Consider the following 13,013-nt stretch of genomic DNA (forward strand, 5'->3'; position numbering starts at 1 on the left):
GGTGTGGTCAACGTGGTCAACAAACAAGAGTCATCGGAAGATGACTGTACGTGAGAGGCTGACAGTCTGGATGCACCACGCCCATGGACGCATGCATGCAACAACATCCTTTTTACCCTGAAAAATAATGTTTTCTCTCCCTGACAGCTGGGACCCACCAGCTACATCTTCGCACGCAAGGAAGTGTGTCCTTATTACAAGCAAAAAATGATTCCTCCCCCTGACAGTTGGGACCCAGTAGCTATATCTTCGCGTGCAAGTAAGTGCGTCCTTATCCTCCCTGACAATTGGGACCCACCCGGTCAAAGCATACTTAGCATTGCATGTCTTGTCGCGAACGTGTACGTACATACTTGTCGATCGGTCGCTCCGTACGATGAACCGTGGCCGAGTAAGTAGCAACACATGTCATAGTAGAGCCCCCACGTAACATTTCAAGCTGTCCCATCTAAACTGTGTACACGTACATACAGCCACACACCAAAAAATATGGCTATGCACGTACATACGAGCGAGGTCTCAAAATGCGTACTCGCGCATACAGACAGCCAGGGCTCGTGTACATGGAGAGGTAATGGACGGTAGTGACATTGTCCTGTTCATCGGCAGCTAACCGGCTAGGTCGAATCGGAGGAAACAGTGTTGTATTCACCGGGAGCCAAGTGACTGGGTCGGAATGCGCCCTCTTCATCGGGATCGAAGCCAGTGGATCAGAATGGGTCGTGTTCAATGGGAGCCAACTAGCTTGGACAGAACAGCCGGAACGGGGTTTGGCGTACCGCAAAACGGAGGAAAACGGCCTTCTGTTCGACTGTGTACAGTCGAAACAGGATCCTATTCATTAAGAAGGGTCTGACGTACCGCACAACGGAAGAAACATACTTGTGTTCATCCACCATCTACTGCCTCGCTCCAGCCTCAATGGGCTATTGTTCATCCACCATCGACTTCTTCCAGCCTCCACCTTCTACTGTTCATCCACCGTCGACTTCCTCCAGCCTCCACCAGATAATCTGCACCACGGGGTCCTGTTCATCCATCCTCCACCGGCTACTATTCAACCAGCCCTCCACATGGGGTCCTGTTCAACTAGCCCTTCATGGGGTCCTATTCATCCACCCCCAACCGGCTCGGGTGTGTGGCAGCCTCCTCTCAATCGGGTCCTATTCATCCAGCCACAACGACCTCTACTACCACGGGGTCCTGTTCATCCAACACCCACCGGGAACTGTTTATCCAACCCCAACAACGATCACTGTTCATCAAGAGGAAGCAGCAGGTTCGACCGGCTTCAGTTAGCAGTTGTAGGAAAGGAATCACTCAGTTCAGTTAATAGCCAGGGATTGATCACTCACATTTAGTAACGTAGCTAGTGCAATTGCTCGGGTTCAGTAAGCGAATGCCTCGCTCGGGTTTAGTAAGCGAACGCCTCACTCGGGTTCAGTTAGAGCCCAACGCCTCGCGCCCATGCGCGTACGTGTACGAGAGAAACGCGCAATCCCTCTGTGCATCGCTCGGCCCCAACCACCCACCGTAACCGGGAACTCCCCAAAATTTTCCTCGCCCTCGCTTCTACCACAATTTTTTCCGTCATGGACGGCCCAAAGAATGTCATGCAGGTGCGTCCCCGGCTCGCCCAGGATGAAAATCCCATTTTATGTCATAATTTTTGGTCATAGAAGTAGGAGCCCACCACATTTATGATGATACGTGCTTTTTTCACAATTATCGTCATAGAAGTGTCATAAGCATGACAAAAAAATTCGCTCGGCCCAAAATGTCACGAATGTGTCTTTTTTTGTAGTGGTTCCTTCGCCATTCCGTTTGTATGGAACAAATTTTGCCTCTGATTTTGCTCAACTTGTGTCACATGCACACAAAAAACACGTTGATAACTAAACTTTCATACATGTCAGCATCTTTAGAGGCCATGTATTGCATCTCTTGTTCAGAATCATCTCCACCCTATTCTTCACTTGCAATAAGAGTCAAAGTCTCCTCAACATAGTCACTAGCTGACTAATACCCACCATCCTTAGTAACAATCATCACACACAGAGATGTGCATTTTCTCGCATAGTAACATCCACCCTTTCAACAATGACATATAACATCATGTGTTTGTCCTGTTGATGCCGTGGATGAAGAAGAACTTTGTGCAGGACCGGAAGGTGTGCTCTTGGTGGATGGTGGTGGTGGTGCTTGTTTTCGGCTCCCAACCCGGAACCCATCCTATGATCGATTATTAAGAAGAAGAAGAAGAAGAAGCAAAAGATGAAGTCCAAATAGAACCATGATGCATCACTCTCACGTCAAAGCATCACTTTACCTGTACCTGCACCTGTTGTTGTAGTAATCTGTGAGCCACGGGGACTCAGAAATCCCATTACCATGGGTATCAAGACTAACAAAGCTTAATGGTCATGGAATGGATAAGTGTTGAGGTTGCGGCAAGCACTAAGCATTGTATGGTGGCTAACTTACGAGTACAAGAGTAAGATGGGTAAACTACGCATGATGGTCACAAACTAGTAATGATCAAAAGTGATCCTGAACTACTTACGAGTCAAACATAACCCCACCATGTTCTATTTCCAAACTCCCTCGAAAAGAGACTGTCACGGTTACGCACGGGATTGGTGTATTTTATTTGAAGTTTAGTGTCAAGTTTTCTACAACCGGATATCATAAATTTCCAAATCGCCACATAACTGAGAGCATGGCTTCCGAAAAGATTTAACCCTGCAGGGGTGCTCCAAGTGGTCCATTATAAATTACCATGCGCATCCGATGGAACATCCTCATACCATGATAACACGATGCTTACGATAGGGAATCCCGGTGGACAAGTCACTCATCAAAGGTATAACTAAACCTGCAAGACCACCCAGTGTGTCGTCACCCCGATAAGAGTCACGCGTATCTCATTGTCAGGACACAACCGTCTATGCGAAGTGGACGATATCCGGAATACCATCGACTTGCCCCGAGGTGGCACCACCGGCTGCTAGGTGGATGGACCAACACTCACGAGGTGCACTGGCTTGGTTTGTTGATTAATTATCCGCGAGGTCCGGAAAGTACCTATGCAAGTTTTAGTTATTAGGCAAATGTAAAACCAAAGTTTGGCCTTGCAGGAAGAGTTAAACCTAAGCGAATGATCAGGGGGTCCTCATAAAACCCCACACATATTAGGAGCACTCATCAATGAACATAACATCAGTATGACAGAAGCTAGGGCGGGAAGAGTGGAACAAAACACCAAGCAAAAGGCCAAGCCTTCCACCCTTTACCAAGTATATAGATACATTAATTAAAGGGATAATTGGTTTTATGCCCCTAGTTGTGTCCCACTCGACAGGATTGCCCCTAATTTCCAAAAGCCAGCGGTTTTGTCCAACCCACTTTGGTCGTCTCGTGCTTTTGCCCTTTGACAGTTTGACCGTTACTTTGAAAACTTCATAACTAATTCATACTAAATCAAAAAAATGTAACTAAGATACCAAAATGTTCGGAAAAACATCACATGTATGTCAATGTCACTTGCATTCATGAGAAAAGTGTTGGTAAGTGCCCATCCGAGTTTTGGCTCTTATAACACCACCATGAATAGTAAAATCTTAAAAAGTTCAAAAAAATCCAAAAAAATTGGTGTCAAAGAATGACAAATGTTTTAAGTGCTTGCCATGTTTCATCAGGGAATGACATTTGTGGAAGTCATGAAAAAAAACAATCTATTTTGGAGTGTTGATTGTTTTTTTTTTGCCATGACTTTCACAAATGGCATTCCCTGATGAAACTTGGCAAGCACTGAAAACATTTTTCATTCTTTGACACCAATTTTTTTGGATTTTTTTGAACTTTTTAAGATTTTACTGTTCATGGTGGTGTGATAAGAGCTAAAACTCGGACGGGCACTTACTAACACTTTTTTCATGAATGCAAGTGACATTGCCATACATGTGATGTTTTTCCGAACATTTTGGTATCTTATTTGCATTTTTCTGATTTAGTATGAATTAGTTATGAAATTTTCAAAGTGATGGTTAAATGGTCAAAGGGCAAAAGCACAAGACGACCAAAGTGGGTTGGACAGAACCGCTGGCTTTTGGAAATTAGGGGCAATCCTGTCAAGTGGGACACAACTAGGGGCATAAAACCAATTATCCCTTAATTAAATTAGAGATATTGTGATATCCCATGATATCCATGTCCCAACATTGAACAACCTGAAATTGCACCTGCAACTAGCAACGCTATAAGAGGGGTTGAGCAAAGCTATAACATAGCCAATCAACAGTTTGCTAGGAAGGTGGAGGTTAGAGGCTTATCATGGCAATTGGGAGGCTGCCAAACAAGTGGTAGGTAGCAAGACATAGCGATAGCATCGAGACAACTAGAAGGAAAATATAGTAGTGATATCCAAGGTAATCGTCATCTTGCCTGAAATCCCACTAGGAAGAAGATCGAGTCCTTGAAGTGGACAAATGGGCGTAGTCAAACGAATCCTCACATTCAGCATCGTTTCGGATCTCTGGCAAGGGGAAGAAAATCCGCAAACAAACAAATGGCACGATAAACAAACATCACATAAACATGGCATGATGCACAACCAAGTATGATGCATGTTCAGTTTAATGAGGCATGGCATAGCAAAGTGCAACAAATACCACTACAAATTAAGTGGAGCTCAATATGCAAAGAGTCGCATATCGACGAAACACCACATTCAATTATTTAGTTCACTCTCGTTTATGTACATGACAAGATTATATGTTGGTTAACATGGCAAAAGGTGAAGCATAAGTAAGCTAAATATTTAGGCAAGTTAAAAGAGGCTGGAAACAACAAACAACAATTCCAGAAAGTCCCCATATGCAATTTTCGAAATTAGTACTGTTACACCTAAAACACAATTTTATAGTTGTTAGACTTGCAAAGTAAGCACATCATGTTAACCTACACATTTTTCTACCACATTTACATATAAAGTTCATTTAGTTCTGAGCTACGGTTATTTAGTTATGAAATAAACCATTTGATCATGTCGTCTATGAAAATCAATGCAAACAACAATTTTAAACATTTTTAACATGCATGAAAGTTGCAAGTTGTGAAACTATGTGAAATTCTAAGCATTTTACATACATGACATGTTTTATTTGGATGCACCAATTTGAAGAGATGAACATGTCAAAATGGAATGAAATCTGTCCAAACACGAGTAAAACTAAAAGGAAGAACTTCTGAGGACATTAGGCTGAATTCAGTTGGAACAGTCGGCCCACAGGGCTGCAGGCCCATGCGGCTGGGTGTGTGTGAGAGAGAATAAATCAATAAAATAAAATAAAAGGAGACGGGGCAAAAGGTAGGGCGCCTGAAATTTGCAAATTGTGAAACTACATGAAATTCTAAGCATTTTACATATATGACGTGTTTTATTTGGATGCACCAATTTGAAGATACGAACATGTCAAAATGGGAATGAAATCTTCCCAAACACTAGTAAAACTAAAAGGAAGAACTTATTCTGAGGACATTGGGCTAAATTCAGTTGGAACAGTGGGGCCAACAGGGTTGCAGGCCCATGCGGTTGGGTTTGTGGGTGAGCAAAAATAAATAAAATAAAATAAAATAAAAGGAGACATGGAAAAAGGTAGGGCGCCCAGGTTTTGAACCCAGGACCGCATGGTCTTATAGGGTGTTGGGGATCTCTCTCGGACGTTAAATCAGACCAATAGTCGACATGAAGATCTGGACGAGCTGCCGTACAGAAGGTTGAAGATGAACAGGGGGGTTCGGCTGAGGTGGGCTGGAGCTGAAGAGGTAAGTGGGTTGCACGTGGGCTTTAGGTGGGGGTTCCTCGTGCTTTTTTTCACTCAATTTAAAATATAAATAGATTCTTAGAAGAAAAGGCCAGGGGCTTAGGAGGGGATTTTTGGAGAAACCAAAGTATTTCTAGAAACCTGTAAATAGGCACAATTTATATAAAATATCTTGGCAATTTTAAAGACCAAAAATTAAATCAAATTTGAATTTAGTCTAAACTTGGATAATTTGGAAGTCCAATCAGAGCAAACCCAAATGGGATGCAATTTGGAAGAGAGGTTATTGACATGGTTTAGGGATTTCAGAAGAATAGTGAACATATATATGAAGAGGAAAAATGCCTCTAGAGATTAATTGGAAGAAATAAGGAGAACGGAGGAGTCGAAGTTGGATTTGGAACTTGGTACTGATACGCCCACTTTGCATCATGTTTTCTTACTATTTATAATGGTTGTATGCATCATAATGCTTTATAGAGCAATTCTAATGCCTTTTCTCTCATAATATGCAAGGTTTACACAAAGAGGGAGAATGTCGGCAACTAGAATTTTGGACCTGAAAAAGCTACTTCAGAGTTACCTATTATGCACAACTCCAAATGAGCTGAAAATTTATGGAGAATTATTTTGGAATATATGAAAAATACTGGAGCAAATAACTACCTAAGGGGGCCACCTGGTGACCTCAATACACAAGGGCGCGCCAGGACCCTCAAGCGTGCCCTAGTGGGTTGTAGCCAGCCCGAGCCACCTTCGATGCCCATCTTCTTGTATATAGGCCATTTTGACCAAGAAAAAATAAGGGGAGGACTGAGGCGGAACTTCGCAAGGAGCACTTTTACCCTCTGGTGGAGCGATTCCGTCGGGGGAACTTCCCTCCCGGAGTGGGAAATCGAAGCCATAGTCATCACCAACAACCCTCTCATATTTGGGAGGCCAATCTCCATCAACGTCTTCAACAACACCATCTCCTCTCAAACCCTAGTTCATCTCTTCTGTTCAACCTTTGTACCGGAACCTCAGATTGGTACCTGTGGGTGAATATTAGTGTTGACTACATCTTGTAGTTGATTACTATATGGTTTATTTGATAGAAGATTATATGTTAGATCCATTATGCTATTTAATAACACTCTGATCTTGAGCATCATTATCATTTATGAGTAGTTAGTTCTGTTCTTGACGTCACGGGAGAAGTCATGTTGCAAGTAATCATGTGAACTTGATATGTGTTTGATATTTTGATGATATGTATGTTGTGATTCCCTTAGTGGTGCCATGTGAACGTCGAATACATGGCACTTCACCATATTTGGGCCTAAGGGAATGCACTGTGGAGTTGTTATTAGATGATGGGTTGCTAGAGTGATAGAAGCTTAAACCCTAGTTTATGTGCTATTTCGTAAGGGACCGATTTGGCTCCAAATGTTTAATGCTATGGTTAGATTTTATCTTAATACTTTTGTCGTAGTTGCAGATGCTTGCGAGGGGGTTAATCATAAGAGGGAGTCTTGTTCAAGTAAGAACAACACCCAAGCACCGGTCCACCCACATATCAAATTATCAAATTAGTGAACGTGAATCAAACCAACATGATGAATATGGCTATACGAAATTGTCGTGTACCATCAAGAAAGCTTTGCTTATTATAAGAGACCATTTTGGCATGTCCTTTTCCATAAAAGGATTGGGCTACCTTGCTGCACTTTATTTACCATTACCATTACTTGTCCATTACAAATTATCTTGTTATCAAACTACTTGTTACTGATTATTTCCGTACTTGCAGAAAATACCTTGCTGAAAACCACTTGCCATTTCCTCCTACTCCTCGTTGGATTTAAAACTCTTACTTATCGAAAGGACTATGATTGACTCCCTATGCTTGTGGGTCATCAAGACTCTATTCTGGCACTTTTGCCGGGGAGTGAAGCGCGATTGGTAAGGAAAACATATATTATGCGCTGAAATTCATTGTCGCTTGCTACTATGGAAAACCATCCTTTGAGGGGTTTGTTCGGGGTATCTTCACCCCTACCGGAAGCACAATTCGTTTCCCCTCAACCTTCTGCACCTACTGAAAATATTGGTTATGAAATCCCTTCGGGTATGATAGAACAACGGCTAGCTAATCCTTATACACGAGATGGAACATAACATCCTGATATGCACATGATCTATGTAGATGAAATTTGTGGATTATTTAAGCTTGCATGTTTACCAGGAGATGAAGCCAAGACGAAGGTTTTCCCTTTATCTTTTATGGGGAAAGCATTGGCATGGTATAGGCTATGCGATGATATTGGATCTTGGAATTGGAATCGATCGAAATTGGAATTTCACCAAAAAAATATCCCATGCATCTATTTCATCGTGATTGGGATTAATAATTGTTTGCCTCCTCAAGGAGAAAGTATCACTCTAGCTTGGGGGAGGCTTAACTAAATGTTATATTCATGCCCCAATGATGAGGTCTCGAGAGAAATATTATTGAGAAATTTAATGCTCGGCTTTCTCGTGATGATCAATCCAGGCTCGATACTTCTTGTACCGGTTCTTTTATTAAGAAGACTATTGAATTCAGGTGGGATCTTTTAGAAAGAATTAAATGCAACTCTGAAGATTGGGAACTCGACCAAGGTAAAGAGCTAGGTATTAAGCTTAAGTTTGATTGTGTTAAATATTTTATGAATACCGATGCTTTTCATGTGTTTAGCACTAAATATGGACTTAACTCTGAGATAGTAGCCTATTTTTGTGAATCATTTGCTACTCATGTTGACCTCCCTAACGAGAAGCAGTTTAAATATCATACCTATATTAAAGAAGAAATTAAAGAACCAGTTAAAGCTAAAGTTGAAACTATTATTTACAATGTTGATCCAGTTGTGCCTACTGCTTATATTGAAAACCCACCTTTTCCTGTTAGGGTGGTTGACAAAAGTAATATTAAAGCACCTAAACCCTCTGAGCAAATCAAAGTAGAACCTAGTGTTGCTATGGTTAAAGATCTCCTGGTAGAAAGTATTGATGGGCACATTATTTACTTCCGTGATGAAGCTGATAGAATTGCTAAACCCAATGAAAAGGTAAACATAGACATGATGTTGGCATGTCTGTTGTCTCAGTTAAATTGGAGATCACCGTTATCATGGTTTATGTGATGTGGGTGCTAGTGTAAGTGCTACCCCTTTTACCTTATATCAAGAAATTGTGGATCACATCGCACCCCCTGAAATAAAAGACATAGATGTTACTATTAAACTTGCTAATAGAGACACCATCACACCACTTGGGATTATTGGATATGTTGAAGTCTTGTGTGGTAAACTAAAATATCATATTGATTTTCTAGTTCTTGGTTCCCCACAAGATCACTTTTGTCCCATTATTTTTGGCAGACCTTTCTTGAACATTATTAATGCGAAAATAGACTGTGAGAAAGAAACTGTCAGCGTTAAGCTTTGGTGATGAGTCTCATGATTTTAGTTTCTCCAAGTTTAGTAGACAACCTCATAATAAAGAATTACCTAGTAATTATGAAATAATTGGTCTTGCTCCTATTGTTCTGCCTATCCACTAGAACAATAGTTGCTAGACCATGAAAATGATATGCACATGCATGAAAGAAATGAAATGGACTAAATTTTCTTTGAACAACAACCTCTGCTTAAACACAATCTGCCTATTGAAACTCTAGGAGGTCCTCCTCCACCTAAAGGTGACCCTATGTTTGAATTAAAACAATTGTCAGACACTTTGAAGTATGCTTATATCGATGAGAAAAAGATATATCCTGTTATTATTTGTGCTAACCTTTCAGAACATGAAGAAGAGAGATTATTGAAAATTCTAAAGAAGCACCGAGCTGCTATTGGGTATCCTCTTGATGATCTTAAGGGCATTAGTCCCACTCTATGTCAGCACAAGATTAATATGGAACCTGATGCTAAACCCGTTGTTGATCACCAATGATGTTTGAATCCTAAGATGAAATAAGTGGTAAGAACTGAAATAATAAAACTTCTAGAAGCATGTATAATCTATCCCATAGCTGATAGTAGATGGGTAAGTCTTCTTCATTGTGTCCCTAAGAAAGAATGTAGTACTCTTGTACGTAATGATAAAAATGAACGTATCCCACAAAGAATTGTTACTGGCTACAGAATGGTATTTGATTTTAGAAAATTAAATAAAGGTACTAGAAAAGATCAGTACCCTCTCCTTTTATTGATAAAATGCTAGAAAAATTATCTAATCACACACACTTTTGTTTTGTTGATAGATATTCTGGTTTTCTCAAATACCTGTTTCACAATCTAATCAAGAGAAAACCACTTTTACTTGCCCTTTTGGAACTTATGCTTATAGAAGTATGCCTTTTGGTTTATGCAATGCACTTGCTACCTTTCAAAGATGTATGACTACCATATTCTCTGAATTTTTGTGAATAGATTGTTGAGGTTTTCATGGATGATTTTTCCATTTACAGAACTTCTTTTGATGATTGCTTAAGCAACCTTGATCGAGTTTTGAAGAGATGTGAACAAACTAATCTTGTATTGAATTGTGAGAAGTGCAACTTTATGCTTAATGAAGGTATTATCTTGGGGCATAACAGTTCTAAAAGGGGTACTGAGCTGGATAAAGCTAAAGTTGATGCAACTGAGAAAATGCCTTGTCCTAAAGATATTTAAGGTATTCGTAGTTTCCTTGGTCATCTTGGTTTCTATAGGAGGTTTATTAAAGACTTCTCTAAAATTTCTAGGCCTATTACTAATCGTTTACAAAAGGATGTTACATTTGTTTTTGATGATGATTGTGTAGGAGCCTTTGAAACACTTAAGAAAGCCTTAACTTCTGCACCTATTGTTCAACCACCTGATTGGAACTTGCCTTTTGAAATTATGTGTGATGCTAGTGATGATGTTGTCGGGGCTGTTTCAGGACAAAGAGTTGATGAGAAATTGAATGTTATTCATTATGCTAGCAGAACTCTAGACAGTGCCCAAAGAAATTATGATACTACTGAAAAAGAATTTTTAGAAGTTGTGTTTGCTTGTGACAAATTCAGGTCTTACATTGTTGATTCCAAAGTAATTGTTCACACTGATCATGCTGCTCTAAAATATCTCATGGAAAAGAAAGATGCTAAACCTAGACTCGTTAGGTGGGTTCTCTTGCTACAAGAATTTGATTTACATATTGCTGATTGGAAAGGAGCTGAGAACCCCTTAACTTATAACATGTCTAGGTTAGAAAATATTCTTGATGACATACTACCTATTGATGATAGCTTTCCTGATGAACAACTAGCTGCAATAAATGTTTCTCATAATACTCATTGGTATGCTGACTATGCTAATTATATTGTTGCTAAACTTATACCACCTAGTTTCACATACCAACAAAAGAAAAAAATTCTTCTATGATTTAACACATTACTTTTGGGATGACCCACTTCTTTATAAAGAAGGAGTAGATGGTATTATTAGATGTTTTGTACTTGAGAATGAACATGAGCAACTCTTACGAAAATGTCACTTTGAACCTTATGGAGGACATCATGTGGGATATAGAACTGGTCATAAGGTATTGCAATCTGGTTTTTATTGGCCTACTCTCTTCAAGGATGCCTGTAAGTTTGTTTTATCTTGTGATGAATGTCAAAGGATAGGTAATATCAGTAAGCGTTAGGAAATGCCTATGAATTATTCACTTGTTGTTGAACCATTTGATGTTTGGGGTTTTGATTACATGTGACTTTTTCCTTCCTCTAATGGGTATACACATATTTTGGTAGCTGTTGATTATGTTAGTAAGTGGGTAGAACCTATTCCAACTAGAAGTGCTGATCACAACACCTCTATTAAAATACTTAAAGAAGTTATTTTCCCAAGGTTTGTAGTCCCTAGATATTTAATGACTGATGGTGGTTCACACTTTATTCATGGTGCTTTTCGTAAAATGCTTGCTAATTAAGTATGATGTTAATCATAGAATTGCTTCACCCTATCATCCTCAATCTAGTGGTCAAGTTGAACTTAGGAATAGAGAAATAAAATTAATTTTACAAAAAACTGTAAATAGGTCCCGAAAGAATTGGTCTAAGTAATTGGATGATGCACTTTGGGCCTACAGAACAGCTTAAAAAATCCTATGGGTATGCCTCCTTATAAAATGTTTCATGGAAAAGCTTGTCATTTGCCTCTTGAGTTAGCACATAAAGCATATCGGGCAATTAAAGAACTCAATTATGATTTCAAACTTGCGGGTGAAAAGAGGTTATTTGATATTATCTCACTTGATGAATGGATAACCCAAGCTTTTGAAAATACCAAGCTATTCAAAGAAAAGGTTAAAATATGGCATGACAAAAGAAACCAAAAGCTGGAATTCAAAGTGGGTGAACATGTTCTTTTGTACAATTCTCGTGTTAGATTCTTTGTAGGAAAACTTCTTTCCAAATAGGAAGGACCTTACATTACCGAAGAGGTTTATCGTTCTGGAGCTATTAAGATCAATAATGCTGAAGGCACAAATCCAAAGGTGGTCAATGGGCCAAGAATTAAACACTATATCTTAGGTACGTCTATTAATGTCGAAACAAATATTGTCCAATCTATGACACCGGAGGAACACATAAAAGAAACCTTCTGGAACACTCCAGAGTCATGAATAAGAGGAGGCGTGATACGGTAAGTAAACGGACTCCGAAAAATCCGCAAGAATATTTTCTGCCAGTTTTGGAATATTAGAAAAATTAGGCAAATAATAAACAACCGGAAGGCAACCGAGGAGGTCACAATACACCAGGGTGCGCCTGCCTTGCGTGGCGCCCCCAGGTGGGTTGTGCCCACCTCGCAAACCTTCCTGGAATTGTTTTCCTTCTGTTTGCTTCTTTCCCAAGATAAAAAAATCTTTATATACCCCCCCAAACGTATTGACTACCGTATCGCTAAGAAATCCTTTGTTCTTGTTTCATGTTGTTTTTGGTCAGATCTAGATCACCATGGCTCTACCAAGCTCCTCCAAGGACAAGTTATTCGAGAAGGTCATCAACCCATACTTGTCGGAGGTGATGAATCACTCTCAAGCCATTAAGATGCATGAGGGGGTGCTCCACAACTGGGATATGCAGGGGCCCAAGAGGACGGGGAGCATGGAGGCCAGGCTGGAGGCGGT

The sequence above is a fragment of the Triticum aestivum genome, chromosome 7B, assembly GCF_018294505.1.
Source record: "Triticum aestivum cultivar Chinese Spring chromosome 7B, IWGSC CS RefSeq v2.1, whole genome shotgun sequence".
NCBI classification, from domain to species: Eukaryota; Viridiplantae; Streptophyta; class Magnoliopsida; order Poales; family Poaceae; genus Triticum; species Triticum aestivum.